Genomic DNA, 19,374 nt, shown 5'->3' on the forward strand with positions numbered 1-19,374 from the left:
TCCCAAGGATTAAAGGAAGTAACAGGTTAAGTGCCTTTCAATTACTTATTTCATATATATATATACCTGTATATATACACACTCATATATATATACCTATATATATATATATATATATATATATATATATATATATATATATATATACATATATACATATATACACTTATATATGTATATACACATGTATGTTTGCTTATAATTATTTGGTTAAGGGTAAGCTATTTAACTTGCCAACGTGCATAATAGAGAATTCTTACAAAGTGAACAACAAGCAAACCTAATGTTAGAATTTACAAATACTGGACTAAGCATTTAATGATTTTTTTTTAAGTTTATTTATTTTGAAAGAGAGATGATGGGGGGAGGAGCAGAGACAGAGGGAGAGAGAGACAACTCCAAGCAGGCTCCATGCTGCCAGAGCACAGAGTCCGACGCGGGGCTGGGTCTCACGAACCATGAGATTGTGATGTGCGCCGATGCCAAGGGTCGGATGCGTAACCAACTGGGACACCCAGGTGCCCCTAATGATTCTGATTTTACAGTTTTCACATTTTGGAGCCAATGCTGACACTAAAACTAACGATGACTACGTTTAGTTCTCAAATATTTCCACGGGCCTTTGAAAAGGTCCAAGGCACAGACAAAAAGGCCCTGGTTCTGAGGTAACGAATAAACCCAAGATCCCTCCTGAAGGAGCACGTTCTACCATTTGCAGAGGCCTCTAAAACTAAAGAAGTACTAAATTTATTCTTTTCCCTTTAAACTAGCTCCTCTTAGGCAAATTATGTGAGCTTAGTGGCCCTAGTTGTTAAGGAGACATCTACCTCAGAGAAGCTTTGAGACCACAGAATCAGCAAGTGATTGGTTGCCAAGGGCTTGTGCCTTCTCCGTTCTTCCCGGTGTCCACAAATAGCCAGGACGGCAAACCACACAGGCACAGTTGTGTCCCTTCTCTCTCCTGTCCCGTATCCAGCTGGTCACAGTCCTGTCAAGGTCATCGTTCATGGTTTCCAACCACACTGCCAGTAACCTAGTTCGGGTGCTCAGTAATTCATTCCTCGACTGAAGTGATCCAGTTTCTAAGTCACCAGGGTCTTGTTCTGGCCTCTGTTCTCCTAAAGCTACAGATCACATTAGTTCCCAGAAGAGAACCCCCGCCTGGAGCTTCGCCTTTTCCTATGGTGTTAAATCTGACACCTTTATCCTGGGGTTTAAGGTCTCCGGGGCGGGCTGCTCCTTCCATTTTCCAGCCATGTCTCCGGCCACTCTGCAGTTTCCAGAACACTTGGCATCCCTGGACATACCCTGCTGTCATTTTAGATTCTCTTTCCTTCCTGTTGCCTCTCCCACATCTTTCTATCTGCTGAAATCCTATCCTTTTAAGAGAAGATATTCACAGAAGAGGACATTTAAGTGGCCAATTAGTCTATGAAAATGTGCTCAATCTCACTTTCAGGCAATTCACGATAGGATGCATGATGCTGCCCACAAGATTGTCAAAAAAGGGAGATGGTGAGGGAGAAAGGGAGGGAGGAGGAGGAGAAGGCGGAGAAGGTGAAGGCAGACAATAATGCCCAATGTCCAAAAGGCTAAGCAGACACTACTGCAATTTGCCGGACGGGCCGAGAAGCTGAGAGCGATCTGACAGATTGCTTTGTCAACAGAGTGGCAGCTCCGTTTCAGGGCCGAGCCTGTCCCCAGACCAGCAATCCCTCTTCTTATTACCCTGCTTACAGAAATAAGAGCAGCATTACAGATATATGTACAAGGATGCTCGCTGCCATACGAAACTATGAATGGAGACGGATAAATGCAAACCTAGGAGATAAATGACAAAGGATGTTTTCTGGAACCATCTGTGACTCCTGTGGGTGCAGCTCTCTACCCTAAAGCACACCTACCCCACTTCCACAAACTGTGGCACCCCACAGCCCATTATGGCAACATAAGACACCAGGGCGCAGCCCCCAGGCAGCCACCCATACATGCCCCACCCGGAAAGAGCTGCCCGTCAGATCCCTCCTCTGGGGGCCCTTGTCGCTGCCAGTTGCGGATCCTCCAAAAATGCTCAGGGCAGGGAACTCACATTTTTCTCTCACTAGCTGTCTTTCCAGCTAGTTCGTGGGAGAAGAACTATCTGTGGAAAAGTGACAAAGACACAGGCAGATGGCCTCGACACCTGAAAAGGAGGGGACCAGAATGAAGAGGGCTCTTCCTGTGGAGTTGCCTCCTTCTACCTGTCTCCTGGGCTGGACGAGTGGCCCAAGGTGAGTGGGGTTTGGTGGGGACACTCAAGCTGGCGTCCTCTCTGTCCTGCATCACGAGTGGGGACTTGAGTGCAGCCTCAGCTTTATACCAACACTGTGTGTGTGGCAAGCCAGCTTTTGAGAGGGAGAATGTCTGAATAAAGTATGATCATGTATATTGTAGAATATCCCATCACTGTTACAAAGAATGCGTTAAATTTTGCACGTACGTAGAATACCCTAGGTGTGTTTTAAATGAAACTTTCATATCACTGTATGCAGGACACACACCCGTTTTTGTATGAGTGAAAATAGTAATCGTTTTAGTAGTAGTAATGACACTACACTGCTTCCCAGGCTCCAGACGTTACTGGAAGTGCTTTACATCAGTTCCTTGATCCTAACAATACACCTGTGAGGTATGTACTATCACTAGCTCCATTTTATAGGTGGGCAAAACCAAAAAATGTGATGGTCAGAGAATGTGTTACTTGCTCAAGTCACACAGGTGTGAGCGGTGGGACCCAGGATTCAAACCTGGGGAATCTTATACTGGAGTCCACACTTGTAAATACCGGAAATAGATAAGCCTCTTAAGTACCAGGATTTTATATACGATAAAAAAAAAATCTATGGAGGCCACATTTCAGCATGCGAACATTCACTGCATCAGGAAGGGACGAGGCGCACAAGTCTGCATCCTTTGAACTGCTGTGTGTATCACAGTGAAAAATAACACAGATAATAGAACTTCAAGCAAACATTAAATGAATGAGTATGCACATCATTGGCCTGCTCAACCGATCATCTCTCACTCATTCTAAAATGTCTTTGTCCATCTCCCAGTCGGTTGAGCATTTACCCACCAAGAAATCTGATTTCCTCCTCTGTGGGGTTCCTTGAACTTTGCAGCTGGTTCTGTTCCCACTTTAACCAGTTATATCCAGGACTGCAGCACTTGACTGTTAAACGAAATGCTTCCTGTTTATGCCCAAATCCCTGTTTGCTCTCCTAGCTTGGGGAACGCAGATGGACACGGCCTGGGGGAATCCCTTTTATTTCTCTAAGTTCTTCATCCTCCATTCTCCTTCCATGGCTCCTGCTTTCTCTCCTTTGGGCCAACTCTGGCCTCTGAGCTTGCTGGAACCCAAGGCACCCATAAAGCAGAAAGTACCTCAGGCACAACTTGTAACTCTACAAATCCCTCCCCCTACCACAAAGAGGCCTCATGCTACCTAAATGGTGTTTTCCTGTACGAGCTGTATTTGGAAGGGAAGGAGGGTAGTGGGCTGGTCTTGGATAATGTGCCACATCCTGCATTATGGTTCGATTTCAAATCCCCAAAGCAGGATACGTGTCTGAAATCAGGGGATATGTTTGATTCTTTGGATTCCCCAGGAGAATGAAGACGTACTCCATGGATGGGTGACTGGGAGATGGATGTGGGTATCAAGGGCAGGCCTAGGATCACTTCTCCAGCAAATAGCTACCTTGGCCTTGATGAATGAGTAATACCACAGACATCCAGTCCTATAGGTCTTCCCTTCTCCATGCCATTTTCTTCCACGAGCCCCTGTTTCTTTTTCCCTGTATACATCCAATATCCTTTCCAGTGTCTGTCAACTAAACTAGAGTTGGGGTGGGTTCCCCCTTCTTTTGCATTCTGTCCTACATACTTACAGATCAATCTTGTTTTTCACTTAAAAGTGGTTTCATTGGGGCACCTGAGTGGTTCAGTAGGCTGAGCATTTGACTTCGGCTCAGGTCAGGATCTCATGATTCATGAGTTCAAGCCTCACACCTGGAGCCTGCTTCAGATTCTGTGTCTCCCTCTCTCGCTGCCCCTCCCCCACACACTCTCTCTCTCAAAAAAGTAAACATTAAAATTTTTTTAATGGTAAGGAATATGTAATGTGTGTGGAAGGACACAGATGGTAAAACAAGTTAAAAAATTAAACATTCCTACATAGCTACTACCCAGCTTAAAAAACAGACCATTACCAGTTTTTGAAGGCCTCCTCGTGGCCCTGTCCCATCCCTCCCCCATTCCCTAAAAAGCACGATTCAAAATGCTGTTTTCTATTCCCCTGTTCCTATCTCACTACATTCCCTTAATTCCTGAGTTCCCCTGGGGCTCTCTTTCCCTCACTCATATTTGCTCAGTTCTCTCACCAGGAAACTCCCAGGAGAAGGCATCACGCAGGAGCCCCGGAGTGGTGACCGGCCTGCCTCCGAGAGCAGAGCGTTCTATCAAAGGGACAACGTGCAAGACAGGCCATTCTCAACCTCGAGGGGTTGTTGATACCTTCTTCTGGTGTGGGATCCTCTCCGTTAACCTCCAGGCTCCCACCCCAGCCAGACTATCCTACGCAGGCCCAGAGCCAGTAGGCAAAGAGCTTGGCGGTGACGTCAGAGGAGGAAGGGAGAGGGGCTGGGATGGGGGAGGACACGGGTGGGGGGCGGGGGAGGACACCATGGGGAGGAGGGGAGCGAGGCGGAAAAGCTCTGCCTGGCAGGGAATGGCTCCAGACCCGCTGGCACGGTTGGGGTGAGGTAGGGGTACACAGACAGACCACTGGCCCTTCCTGCACTTACATGAGCCCGCGCGCGCGTACACACACACACACACACACACCCACACCCACCAGCCTCCAGCGGGCCGGTGAGAGTGGGCAAGGGAGCTCAGTCCCCGAGCCAGTGTTTGCAAAGATCAAAGGGCAGTAAGACAGAAGTGATGCTCTGTCACCAGCCACCTGTGTGACCCCGCGCGAGCCCTGCCTCCTCCCTGGGCTGCGGCATTCTCCGACGCAGCTGCGGACGAGATGCTGTGCTCCCGGCTCGGGCCTGCGCGTCTCGACGACACAAAGCACGCAAACACAAACATCAGATGTCAGAGCCCGGAGAGGGGCAGCACTGCGGCAGCGGCGACGCGGCGCCCAGGCCAGAGAACATCACCAGCAGGGGCGCGGACACGGTCAGCGAGAGGCCCGTCCCCGGCCTGGGAGCCTCCCGGCCCCGCGGCGGGCCGCTGCCGCAGGTCCGCCCGCGCCCCCATCGCGCCCCCTCGGCCTCCGGCACCGCCCTCCCCGGAGCCGGGCCGAGGCCACCGCCGGCCGCCCCTCCTGCGCTTTCGCAGAGGGCCACTCACCAGGTCGCCCTGCGACTTCCACGGGGACAGCCGGAGGGGGCAGGGCTGGGCGCAGAGGGGACGCGCGGTGCTGCGGGGAAGGGGCTTCCCTGCGGGCGGCGCCGGGCAGGCTGGCGAGCGGGCACCGGGAGGAGGGGTTCCCGAGGAGTCTCCTCCTCCCCACTTCCTCCCGGGCGCGACCGCCAGCCCGAGGGGCGGCGCTTGGCAGGGGACAGCGCTTCTTTGTGTCGCCGGCCCAGTGGGCTCGGCGCTGCGACGGCCCCCACCCTGGCAGAGTGGACGGGATTAGGGACATAAACTCTACTCGTTACCCAGGGCAAGGCTGAATAAATGATAGGGTATCAGTTCTTAGGAGGAGCTTAGATCTCCATTTGGTTGGGGGGAATGTACTTGACGCACTGCCAAGGGGAAAATAAAAACTGTAGGAAGCTGTTGACAATGCTTTCGTTTTTATAGTAAAAACTAGCCTTTTATGTATTCGTATTGCGGTGGGAGAAGGCACGCTGCGTCTCTACCTGTTAATACCGTTTGCCCTGAGGAACAGCGGAGGGCAACTTTCCTAGAGCTCTGCATTGTTACATACGTTACTTCTGTAAGTGAAAAATGAGATGATGTTGCAGACAGACAATAGGCAGCCAGAGTTTATGCATCTGGGTCCATTTCCGTTCCTATTTCTACCTCGAACTCGTTTCCAGTAACCAGCTGACTGTTGCTCCTCACTTCGTCTGGAGCCTTCACCTCCCTCAGGTGCTAGCTAGTTCCAGCATGTGAAGTGCAGGGTGGCGCAGCGGTTAGAAACTCAAGGCTGTCACCAGATGCCCTGGATTCAGATCGCGGTGCTACACTTCACAGGCTGAGTGGCTTCCCCAGAGTTACTCTGCACTTCAGTTTTACCTGTACACCGGGGATGATGAAATTAGTATATTACAGATCTCTTAACAAGGCTTAAATTAGGTGAGTGAATACTTACAACGTTCTTAGATCAGTAAGACTGTACCAGTGCTTCTTAAGTAAAATAAATATTCAAGTTGTGCTAAGATTCAATTCTTCGTGTTTCAGGAAAATGCATCCAAGTCATATTTCCTTTCGGCACCTCCCTTCAACCCCCTTTCCAATTTCCTTTCTTCTTTAAATCCTTCCCCAAACCGAATCATATCAGCAAGAGCCAACAGGGGGATGTGGGTAGGTGAGCTCAGTGGCATAAAACATGGAACGCAGGGAACAGAAACCAAGAGAACCTCAATTCAGGCTCCTGCCCAGTGAAGGACCACCTGTGTGAAAGTGAGCAGGCAGATCCTTTACCTCCTACAGGGGTCAGGGCTCCCAGATGATAAAGGAGGAGGGCTGGAAACTTGCTAAGTCCCTTTCCATTCTGAAATGCCACGACTAGAAGCACCGCAAGGCAAAACCCCCAAATACTGAGTTTCACGAAAAATGTTAAGGGGCAAAACAAAAACGCACATATTGCTTACATAAAGATAAATACAATAAAAGTACAAAAACATACATGAGAAGGACAATATAACAACATCTGAGGATGGACACGAGATTTGGTGGAGTAAGGATTTTCACTGTCAGGTTTTGTTTCTTAGAAGGAGGGGACACACACACACACACACACACACACACACACACACACGGCGGAGTAGGGGAGACCAAGTGCGCTGAAGCAAAGGTAATAAAAAATGTTCGCATCTGATAATTCTGTTATGTAATTGTCTGTACCTATCTGCAGTTTTGGAACATTTCATTATGAGAAGTGTTTTTAAAAGGCATAAATTCCTGGAGAACAAGAATGAAGCACGAAAGAAATAAGAGCCAGAGTGGTAGAAAAGGAGCAGAAGCAGACACAGGGATGGAGAGACCGCAGGGAATCCTCTTTGGAAGCCATCCGCCTCCTTAGGCCCAAGCGGTCTCAGGCCCAAAGCCCGACTACCTTCGCAGCCAGGCAGGCGCCCCCTCCCCCGCGCTCCCCGGGACCCCGGGCGGGTCCGTCCTTCTCCCCCCTCCCCCGCCCCCCGGGCCGCGCGGGCTTGATCGGTGGGCCTGATCGGTGCGCCGGGGGGGGGGGGGGGGGGGGGGCTGCCCCGGTTCTAGAAACGTCTTTGGTCGAGACTCACCCGTTATCCAGCAGTTTGCACACCGGGCTACTTCGGAGGGGGAAGGGACTCCTCTGCAGAGACGTGACAAGGAGACAGGGCAATCAGCCTGCGGATTTGGTAATTGGTGGAGGTGGGGGCGGGAGGCGTGTGGGGGCAGACTGGCTGCAGTGCGGAGAGGGGCTGGGGGGGGGGGGGGGGGGCGTGCATCCCGGGAGCTGATTGGCGGCTGCGGCAGTGGGGGGGGGGGGGGGTGGGCGGAGCCTGGCCGGCCGCCCCCAGACCTCAGAGGCCCTGCTTTGTGTCGGGTTCTGGGAGAGGATGCAGCCACGAATGCTGGAAGGTGTCCCGGCAGGGCTCCGGGAGTGCGGCAGGGCGATTAAAAAAATAATAAATCCGTGAGACTATTTACCAACAAGGGAGGGGTTGGTAAATATAGATTTGCATGTAAGACAAGGATGAGTTAAATCTACATATATGTGCCAGGAGTTGGGCTGTAGCTATATTCATATTTTTAATGAACATTTAACATGGTAGTAAGTGGAGAGCTTGCATTTTTGTACGAAAAACTTTAAAAATATATATGCTTATATAAACACAGGAATTACATGGAAAACACATTAAAATATTAGAATCCGTTCAGACAGTTAAGAGTAGATTACTTTTAAGTATCTTTACTTCACACCCCTCTTTAACATTTCAATGGTGATATGTGTCATTTTGTGATAAAAAAACGATACATTTAATCAACTACAAGAGATAAAAAGATCCTTGCTCAAGTAGCTGGTAGCGACGCCTCTATAAATCTGATTTCTCCCTGTGTGGGGGATTCTTGAACTTTGTTCTTCGTCCTGTCTCATTTCAGTCAAGAAAGAGTGGGATATAACAGGTGACTTTTGAGCGGGGACTGGACTCTATGGCCCTGTCTTGAATCCATGGTGAGCTCAACATGAGAAGCTGGGGGAAAACCACCTGTCCCTTTTATGGCTGCCGGTCCCAAGGACCTGAAAGATTGGTGTGGCCTCTGCACATTCGCCTGTTTCCTCACCCTTCACCCCTCACTGCACTGGCCCCTGTTCTCTGGGTGCCTAAGGAGAAGGTGTCCCTGGCCAAACTTCTCAGGAAGCGACCATGAAACAGCTTTCTCCCCTCCTGCAAAACAGTGTCCAGGCTGGACCTTCCACAGGAATGCGGACTCAGTGGTAAAGGGGATAGATTACTACATCCTGTATTCCTTCACGGTTTCATTACCACTCACCACACTAGAGGAAACATAAGTCTAGACCTATGTTTTCTTCTTCTTCTTCAGATTCTCCACTTCATGTGGCCATAAACCGGTACTTCGTAATGTCCACTTGACGGACGGATGGACAAGATACATGAATGTGAGGTCAGCCTATCATTTTCTTCCTATATCTGCTAAAACTTCAGCTAGTTCTAGCCTTTCTCTCTTTCAAACTGCACATTACCAGCTCGGTTTTAAATCCTATATCCTTCCTTATTTATACTTTCTCTAGCGTTTCTGTTTTTCTTTCCAGTTTCTACCTCGAGTAACAGAAATTGCCAGGAAATCCTGAAAGTACTGAAATAAATTTGGAGATGTTACGTTCTGTAAATACTCGGCTACATTGGGATGAATAAACAATTTGTTAAAAATCCATACTGTAAAATATTATGGAGTTCTAAAAAGGATGAGCTCAAGTTATACCTTGAATGCTTCCAATATATACTTTCAGTGAAAATTTTGTAATGCTCCTTTTGTGTATTTATGTTTATCTAGCAGGAAAAATAAGGACATATTTGGCTACCTCAAGAAGTGGGGCGGGTTGGCCAGTAATTTTTTTCTTTAGACATTTTGTATTTTTAAAATGTTACAAAAATAATTTTGAAAAAAAAATAGGACTACTCAGTAATACCACTCTTAGGTATATACATATACCCAAGATGTATATATATGTCACCAAAAGACATGCACTAGAATATTCAAAGCAGCACCACCCATAATAATCTAAAACTTGTGGCTAGTCAAATGCTACCCTCCCTGCTTTCTGACCCCTAGTGCTGTCCTGGCATTATCTTCTATTATAAGTGTCTTAAAAATGACCAGCAAATACTGAGAATTTATTTTCAAAAGCTCTTTAAAGGAAATTCTAAAGGATGTATCTCAAGAAGAAATAAAATAATATTAGATAAATTATCTAAAATGTAAGACAAAATGGTAAGAGACTTCTAAATCTGGCGTTGAGAGGATACCTTATTTGGAACCATACTTCCACTGAAAATTCACAGCAATAGATGTTGGACAAAATATAGGAAACAATGGAAGACTTTGAAGAGCAAACAACACAGGGAGAACTTGAGAAGCTACAGTCCCAAGGGAAGAAAAACACAGGACATGAGTTCCACATCTGCTGTGGCTTTTTGGTTTAGGACAGTTTCCAGTTCACAATGCATTTCACGAGCTGAAAATGTCAATCTTACTGGTTCAGGATTCTCAAACCAACTGAACCCAAAGGGCAACATTTCAGACAAGAAGTCCCTGAGAAGTGAATGTAAAAATCTATGTACAAGTTCCCCTTAATTTGTCCCTGGCTGACTGACTTTCAAGCTCTGCACACACAGGGATAGACCCCCCACCTTCCCCCCCGCCAAAAACTTGTTGAAAATAGAGGCTAACATGCTAAATAGTTGAGCTGTCAATTCAGTAATTGTACTTCTCTGGGAACAAAGCAGTAGAGGACAAGTCCCACAGAAGTAAGTGATTCTTATCAACACTCTGCTTTCAGTTGAGAAAATCCATGGCGTATCAATAAGAATGACACCTTAGGAGTAAGCATTAAGGGTGGGTAAAGGAAAAACTACAAATGTACCAGTTTTAAGAAAGCTTAAAACTCAACTTTGATAGTATGAAAGTAATCTTCTGGTACTTTATCTGTTCCCCATCCCCCCAAAAGTCCTCTTTGACAAACAATAACATCAACCATAACTTTATAATTTTTCATTCATGATGTCCTGCACCCCATCAAAAATTTAGAGGGAGGGTAAAAATCAGAAGACATGGCCAAGAACTCAAAAGAAACAACAAATAATAGAAATAGACTCACAGGTGGCTTGGACATTTGCATTCTTAGGGACTTACTTTAAAATAACTGTGATCCAGTGGAGTACTAACGTGGCAATGAGAAAGAACGAAATATGGCCCTTTGTAGCAACGTGGATGGAACTGGAGAGTGTGATGCTAAGTGAAATAAGCCATACAGAGAAAGACAGATACCATATGGTTTCACTCTTATGTGGATCCTGAGAAACGTAACAGAAACCCATGAGGGAGGGGAAGGAAAAAAAAAAAAAGAGATTAGAGTGGGAGAGAGCCAAAGCATAAGAGACTCTTAAAAACTGAGAACAAACTGAGGGTTGATGGGGGGTGGGAGGGAGGGGAGGGTAGGTGATTGGGCATTGAAGAGGGCATATTTTGGGATGAGCACTGGATGTTGTATGGAAACCAATTTGACAATAAATTTCATATATTAAAAAATAAATAAATAAATAAATAAATAAATAAATAAATAAAATAACTGTGATCAATATGTTAAAAAATTACAGAAGCCAGGTTGGAGGATTTCAGTATAGAATTAAAACTCATATATAGAAAACTATAAAAGCTCCATCAAAAAACTGTTAGAATAAATGAATTCAGCATATTCAGTATGGTTTCAGGAAACATAATCAACATATAAAAATTAGTTATGTTTTTTTATACTAACAGTGAAGTATCTGTAAAGGAAAGTAAGAAAACAACCCCATTTACAATAGCATTAAAAACAATAAAATACTTAACCAATTTAACCAAGGAGGTAAAAGATCTGTACACTGATAACTATAAAACGTTGAAGAAAAAAGTTGAAGACACAAATAAATGAAACGATATTCCATGTTCATAGATTGGAAGAATTAAGGTTAAAATGTCCATACCAACCAAAATTATCTATTAATTTAATATAATCCCTATCAAAATTCCAATGGCATTTTTTCACAAAAATAGAAAAAAATTCCAAAATTTGTATGAACCATAAAAGAACTCAAGTTTCTAAAGCCATCTTCAGCAAGAAGAATAAAATTTGAGGCATAAAATGCCTGATTTCAAACTATACTACAAAGCTACAGTAATCAAAATACTATGGTACTTGCATAAAAACATATAGGCCAATGGAAAAAAGTAGAGAGCCCAGAAATAGGCCCATACATTTGTATCCAACTCATTGTCAACAAAGGTACAAAGAACACACAATGGGGAAAGAATAGACTCTTCAATAAATGGTATTGAAATAACTGTATACCCACATGCAAAAAAATGAAATTAGGCTATTATCTCATACCATATACGAAAATCAACTCAAAATGCCTTAAAGACTTAAAATTGTAAAGCTACTAGAAGTAAACATAGGGAAGAAAGTTCTTGACATTGATCTGGGCAATAAATGTTTATATGACCCCAAAAGGGATCCAGAGCAACAGGCAACAAGAGCAAAAATAAACAAGTGGGACTACTTCAAACTGAAAAGCATCTCCACAGCAAAGGAAACAATCAGCAGAGTGAAGGGACAACTTATGGAATCGGAGAAAATATTTGTAAACCATACATCCCCAACAAGGGGTTAATATCCAAAATACGTAAGGAATTCAAGCAACTAAATAGTAAATGGTCCAATTAAAAAATGAGCACAGGACGTAAGTGGACATTTCTCAAAGGAAGACATACAAATGGCCAATAGGTATATGAAAAGGCACACAAGTCCACTAATCATCAGGGAAATACAAATCTAAACCATGACATATCACCTCATAACCTGTTAGAAGAGCTACTATCAAAAAGATAAAAAGTGTTGGTGAGGATATGGAGAAAAGGAAAGACTTGTGCGCCGTTGGTGTGAATGCATTTTGGCATAGCCATTATGGGAAATAGCATGGATGTTCCTTCTAAAATTAAAAGCAGAACTACCTGCGTGCTTGGATGGCTCAGTCAGTTAAGCGTCCAGCTCTTGTTTTTGGCACAGGTCATGATCTCATGGTTGTGAGATTGAGCCCTGCATCAATCAGGCTCTCAGCTGGGCATAGAGCCTGCTTAAAATTATTTCTCTCTCCCTCTCCCTTTGTCCTGCTTCCCTGCTCTCTCTCTCTCTCTAAAATAAAAAAAAATGAAAAAAAAAATAGAACTACCATATTATCCAGGAATCCAACTTTTAGGTATATATTCAAAGGAAATGAAATCAATATCTAGAAGTGATATTTGCACGTCCATGGTCACTGCAGCATTATTCGCAGTAACCGAGGTATGGAAAAAACTTAAGTGTCTAGCAAATGAATGAATGGATAAATAAATTGTTGTATGAGTATACAGTGGAATTTATTTAGCCATAAAAAAGAAGAAAATCTGGCCATTTGTGGCAACACGGATGAAACTTGAATGCATTATGTTAAGTTTTGAAATAATTCAAGGCAAATACTATATGATCTCGTATGTGGAATCTAACATAGTCGAACTCAGAAGCAGAAAGTAGCATAGTGGTTACTAGAATGTGGGAGGTGGGGGAAATGGGGAGATATATAGGTCAAAGGCTGCAAAGTTTCAGATATGTAAGATAAATAAGTTCTGGAGATCTAATGTATAGTACAGTGTCTATAGTTAATAATATTGTATATATACTTGAAATTTGCTAAAAAAAATAGATCTCAGTTGTTCTCATACACACAAAAAAGGTAAACTATGTGTGGTGATCAGTGTATTAATTAGCATGTGTGGTAATCATTTAATAATTATACATATCACATTGTACATCTTTTATATATGCAAATTTTATCTCTCAGTTCTACCTCAATAAATGTTATGAATTAAATGTATCATACAACTAAGTTATAAAATTTAGGAATTTTGGAGTATTCCTAAAACATTCAAACTAAAATGTTACAACATGTAATTTCCAAATAAGAGGAGCAGTAAAATGGGGACACAAAGGAGTAAAAGAGGGGAGAGGAATAAAAGAGACAGACAAAGCATAAAAAATAATAAACAAATAAAATTACAGAAATAAATCTATTTGCACTACTAATCACAATAAATATAACTGGAATAAATTATTCAGTGGTAAGTTATAAATTGTCAAACAATAATTTTATTTTTACTTATTTTTTAAATGTTTATTCATTTTTGAGAGCGAGAACATGAGCAGGGGAGGGGCAGAGGGAGATGGGGACAGAGGATCTGAAGCAGGCTCTGTGCTGACAGCAGTGGGCCTGATGCAGGGCTTGAACTCATGAACCATGAAATCATGACCTGAGTTGAAGTTGGAAGCTCAACCAACTGAGCCACCCAAATGCCCTGTCAAACAATAATTTTAAAACCCAGCATTTAAAAAATACAAATAAGTTCATGATATATATCCTTGAAACATAGATTCAGAAATATTTAAAGCCACAGGATGAAAGAAAGATAAATCTTCCTTGGAAGTAAACACCAATCAGGGTAAACACTAATCAGAGAAACCTTGATTGATTGATTTAAATCTTTATTTATTTTCGAGACAAAGACAGTGTGTGAGCAGGGGAGGAGCAGAGAGAGAGAGGGAGACACAGAATCTGAAGCAGGCTCCAGGCTCTGAGCTGTCAGCACAGAGTCCGATGTGGGGCTCGAACTCACGAACTGTGAGATCATGACCTGAGCTGAAGTCGGACACTCAACCAACTGAGCCACCCAGGCGCCCCAGAGAAACCTTGATTTGATACCTGAGCAAATTAAGCATTTAAAACAAAAAGCATTAATAGGTAGCCACAATATTGAATCCCTACATTATGATAAAATTTTCAATTTACTCCAATTCACTAGTAACATAGCCTCAAAATATATGAAGTAAAAATATACAGATCTATAATGATAAATTTCAAAATCTACCATCAGAGTAAGAGATTTTAACATACGTATTTTTGTAATTGATAATTTAAACAGACAAAAATTGGTAACGATATGGAAGATCTGGATTGCATAATTAATGCACTTGTTTTAAAGGTATATATAGGACATTATATAATTAGAAACTACACATTATTTTCAAGCACACAGATGAAACTCACTGTGTGGTAGGTTATAAAACTAGCTTCAAGAAATCAAAAGCACTTGATATTGTACATTCTCTGACTACATTATGAATTAGGCAACATTTACTGCAAGATAAATCAAAGAATCTTCATGTGAATAACTGAAAATTAAAGTACACTGTCCAAAAAATTGCATGGCTTAAATAAGAAACCATAATCAAAATTATAGATACTTAAAGCTACATGATAGCAAAATATTCATATCAAAACTTGTGAGAGACAGCTAAGCAGTGACAAAATTTTATAGTTTTAAGAGCTTAACAAGCTAAGCATATACCTTAAAAGCTTAGAAAATAAGAGGCGCCTGGATGACTCAGTTGGTTAAGTGACCAACTTTTGATTTTGGCTCTGGTCATGATCTCACTTTTCGTGGGATCACGCCCTGTAGGGCTCTGTGCTGACAGCATGGAGCCTGCTTGGGATTCTCTCTCTGCCCCTCCCCCAATCACATGCATATTCTCTCTCTCTCTCTCTCTCAAAAGTAAATAAATAAATATATTTTTTAAAAGCTTAGAAAATAAATAAAAATTCAAAGAATCAAGAAGTACTAATAAAATAATTAATGAAAAAAACCCCTAAGGGCTGTGTGTGTGTGTGTGTGTGTGTGTGTGTGAGTGTGTGTGTGTAAGTATCTGAAAGAGCTAATAAAGTAGTCCAAATTCTGACAAAATTAGTCAAAATAAAATGAGAAAATATATACACACATTAATAATGAAAAAATGGGTCAGAATAATAGGTGATGAAACTGTTTAAACAGATAATGACAGAATATTATAAAACCATTTTATTCTATTAAGTTTGAATAATACACATATGTAATGGTAAAATATCTTAGAAAACAAGTTTAATGAAAATTGATTCCATAAGAAGACTTAAATAATCCTAAAATCCTTAAAATAACTGAAACAACAAGTTTAATACATTCTGATAAAGTGAACTTCACTCCCTAAAGGTTTTGCTGGTGATTCGAGGAAATACTCAAGGACCAGATAATTACAACCTAGACCAAATTCTTCCAAATTCCACAGAGTTCTTCTACAGAATAGAAATAGTGAGAATACTACTCATCTTATTTTATGAGATGATATCAATAACAGATAAAGTTAGAACCAAACAGGATAATTACATGTCAATCTCAATTCACATATACAAATGCAGATATCTAATGCTTATCTTTATATCTGTATCTTTACATAAAAGTTATTGCATATTTACCATCGGCCATTTGTTCCAGGAATGCAAAGTTGAATTAATATTAAAGATTGAATACTACACTTCATCATATTAACATATTTAAATGGAAAAAATATATGAGAAAATCAATAGCTCCAGAAGAAGCATTCAATAAAACATCTCCTCATAATAAAAGTGCTTACCAGAAGAAGAATCAAACTTTCTTATGGGACAAGGCAATTACAAAATAACCATTGCAAATGCAATATTTAAAGTTGACCTAATGAAATCTTTTCTCTTTATTATGTTAAGGATAAAACAAGATGCCCTTCTCTACTTTTATTCTTTATGCTGGCAATGCAGTAAGACCGGAAAAGGAAATTAAAGGTATAAGGATTGGAAAGGAAGAAACAAAACCGTCATTATTTTCAGGTGATATGATTGCCTATGTAGCAAATCTGAAAGACTCTATAGGTAATTTTTGAACTATTAATGGAGTTTATCAAGCTTGATACAGTTAATATATAAAAGGCAAATGAATGATACAGAAGCAGCAATAAGCTACACAATATAAACTTATAAAAGAAAACATTTACAATAGCAGTAAAAATATAATGTACTTAGAAATAAATTTAATAAAAGTAAGCAAAAGGAAAGCAATAAAAATATTACAAAATATTGAAAAACATTAAAGATGAACTAAATAAATAGCATTATATACCAAGTTCATAGATGAAAAGGTGAAACATCTTTTTTTTTACTGCTTATTTATTTTGGGAGACACAGAGAGAGAGAGAGAGAGAGAGAGAGAGAGAACCCAAGCAGAGAGAGAGAGAGAGACAGAGAGAATCCAAGCAGGCTCCATGCTGTCAGCACAGAGCCCACACAGGGCTTGATCTCACTCGCAGGGCTCAATCTCACGAACCGTGAGATCATGACCTGAGCTGAAATCGAGTCAGACGCTTAACCAGCTGAGCCACCCAGGCACCCCAGGTACAAATCTTAAAGAGGCCTTTTCTCCACAGATTGATATATAAAGTTAATGCAATATCAATCAAAATTCTAGTGGGTATGTTTGTTTGCTTGTTTGTTTCTTGTTTTGGAGAACTTGACAAGTTTATTTAAATATTTATATGGAAGGTCAAAGATCCAAGAATTGTTAAAACACTTCTGAAGAAGAATAAAATAAATAGCAGGATCTTTATTACCATATTTCAAGACTTATTCTAAAAGTAGAGTAGTGGGGGAAATAGATAACTATAGGATTAGGGAGCTTATAACAAATTCATGCATATATGAAAAACCAAATTTATTCAGATCACTAGTGTTGAGACAATTGATTATCCCTGTGCAATAAACAATATAACAATCAGTTTCCAGGTGGATTAAGACTAATTGCCAAATGCAAAACTATAAATGCTTTTAGAGGTAAATGTAGTAAAATTAATGTGTTATCTTGAGAAAACAATTTTCTCAAACAAGACAAAGTATAAAAGAAAATCTTGGTAACTTGAAATTAAAATTCAAAACTTAGTTCTTTAAGAGAAATGGACATACAGAGAAACAAAAGCTAAGCACCAAACTGAAAGCAAGTATTTGTGGCATATACAGCTGACAAAGGATTGATTATCCTCCACATTATATAAGGAAAGCATTCCAATGAGTCAATAAGAAAAAGACAAACAACCCACTATGAAAATGAGGAAAAGACAGGAACCAGGATTTCAGAGAGGATGCACAAGAGTTCACAGATATATGAAAAGATGGACACTTCATTAGTTAGAAGAGAAATGCTAATTAAAATCACAATGGAACACTATTTCATGCCCACCAGACTGGTTAAAAATGAAATTTGATAATACCAAGTTATAACAAGTATGTGGAGGAACAGAAACGCTCATCCATTGCTGGAGGGAGTAAAAACTGGCTCAATACTTTGGAAACGGGTTGGAAATAACCTAATGAAGTTGAACATACACGAATCTTATAGCCCAGCAATTCTAGGTATACAATCCAGGGAACCAGAGTGAGCCTGTGCATGAGAAACAGAAGACATGTACAAGAGTGTTGGAGAACAACATTATTTGTTAATATCCCCTGTAGTAGGCAGCCTTTATAATGGCCCCCAATGATTCCTGCCTCCTGATATTCATGGTCTTGTGTAAGCTCTTTCCCTGGAGTGTGGGCTGCAAATAGTGACTCACTTCTAATAGAAGATCACATGTCGCTTTTGCGATTAGGTTACAAAAAGAATCTGGCCTTCGTCTTTCTCTCTCTCTTTCTCTCAGGGAGCCTTTACCCTGGGGGGAGTAAGTTTCCATGTTTTGACTAACTCCTAAATAGAGGCCCATTTGGCAACGAACTGATGTGTCCAACCAAAGCCAGTGAGGCCAAGAGGCCTGCCAAGAGTCACCTGAGGGAGTTTGAAAGGGGTTCCCCTCTACCCTCAGCCTTCAGATGATTGTAGTCTCGACACCTTGCTTAGAGCCCAGCCCATGAGAGACACTGAGTCAGAGATTCCCAGATGGATTCCTGACCCACAGAAACTGAGGTAATAGGTTTTTGTTTTGTTTTGTGTTAAGCCAAGTCTTGAGGTAATTTGTTACATAGCACTAGATAGCTAATACCTTTTCCAAACTAGCAACAGCCTAAATGGAGAAAGGATAAACTATAGTATACTCATACCATAAACAGTGAAAATGAAGGAACCATCAACAACGGTGAATCTCAAAAACTTGAGTATGTACAGTATACTGCCATTAATATGAAAATTTAAAAGGGAAAGCAAATATGTACATATATGTTTCTGGAATGCACACACAAATCACAAAGCTATAAAGAAAAGCAAAGAAATAATTAATACAAACTTCAGGAGAGATGTCACCTCTCGGGGGAGGGAGAAGGGGGCTTCTAAGATACTGCAATATCTTATTTTTTCGATCTAGGTGGTGGTCAGGCATTTTATTATTCTCTAGACCATTCTTAGATGTTTTATAATGCCTCTTAATGATTAAAAAAAAAAATCAAACCAAAGCAAAAAAGAAAGCAAGGTATTGAAATGAAGTCAATGGGCAAATAAATAGTTTGGAATATGAAAGGATGGATGGATGGATGGATGGATGGATGGATGGATGGATGGTTGGATGGATGGATGGATGGTTGGATGGATGGATGGATGGTTGGATGGATGGATGGATGGATGGATGGATGGATGGATGGATGGTTGGATGGATGGACGGATGGATGGACGGATGGACGGACGGTTGGACGGATGGATGGTTGGACGGATGGATGGACGGATGGATGGACGGATGGATGGACGGATGGATGGTTGGATGGATGGTTGGATGGATGGACGGATGGCCGGACGGTTGGACGGATGGATGGATGGACGGATGGATGGACGGATGGATGGATGGATGGTTGGATGGACGGATGGATGGACGGATGGATGGACGGATGTTTGGACTGATGGACGGTTGGACGGACGGTTGGACAGACGGTTGGACGGACGGTTGGACGGACGGATGGTTGGACGGATGGTTGGATGGATGGA

The 19,374-nt window shown here is 42.0% G+C and overlaps 1 protein-coding gene and 1 long non-coding RNA gene across 5 annotated transcripts in view; one reads left to right on the forward strand and one right to left on the reverse strand.

Moving 5' to 3' along the window:
- TCAF1 (TRPM8 channel associated factor 1) overlaps positions 1-7,604 on the reverse strand; it is a 40,864-nt gene extending 33,260 nt beyond the window's left edge. For 2 of the 4 annotated variants that reach the window (XM_042926912.1, XM_042926914.1), the window contains exon 1: positions 5,398-5,632. The gene's annotated coding sequence lies outside the window, so the exon portion shown is untranslated. Of the gene's footprint in view, positions 1-4,421; positions 4,504-5,397; positions 5,633-7,517 lie in introns of those variants that run through there. The other 2 variants (XM_042926913.1, XM_042926915.1) reach the window with 2 other exon arrangements.
- Positions 7,605-8,391: 787 nt separating this feature from the next.
- LOC122212945 lies at positions 8,392-9,118 on the forward strand. Its single transcript, XR_006199368.1, has 3 exons — positions 8,392-8,698; positions 8,806-8,886; positions 9,035-9,118. It is a non-coding gene; the product is annotated as an uncharacterized LOC122212945 (long non-coding RNA).
- Positions 9,119-19,374: the final 10,256 nt, after the last annotated feature.

This window comes from Panthera leo, chromosome A2, assembly GCF_018350215.1.
Source record: "Panthera leo isolate Ple1 chromosome A2, P.leo_Ple1_pat1.1, whole genome shotgun sequence".
NCBI classification, from domain to species: domain Eukaryota; kingdom Metazoa; phylum Chordata; class Mammalia; order Carnivora; family Felidae; genus Panthera; species Panthera leo.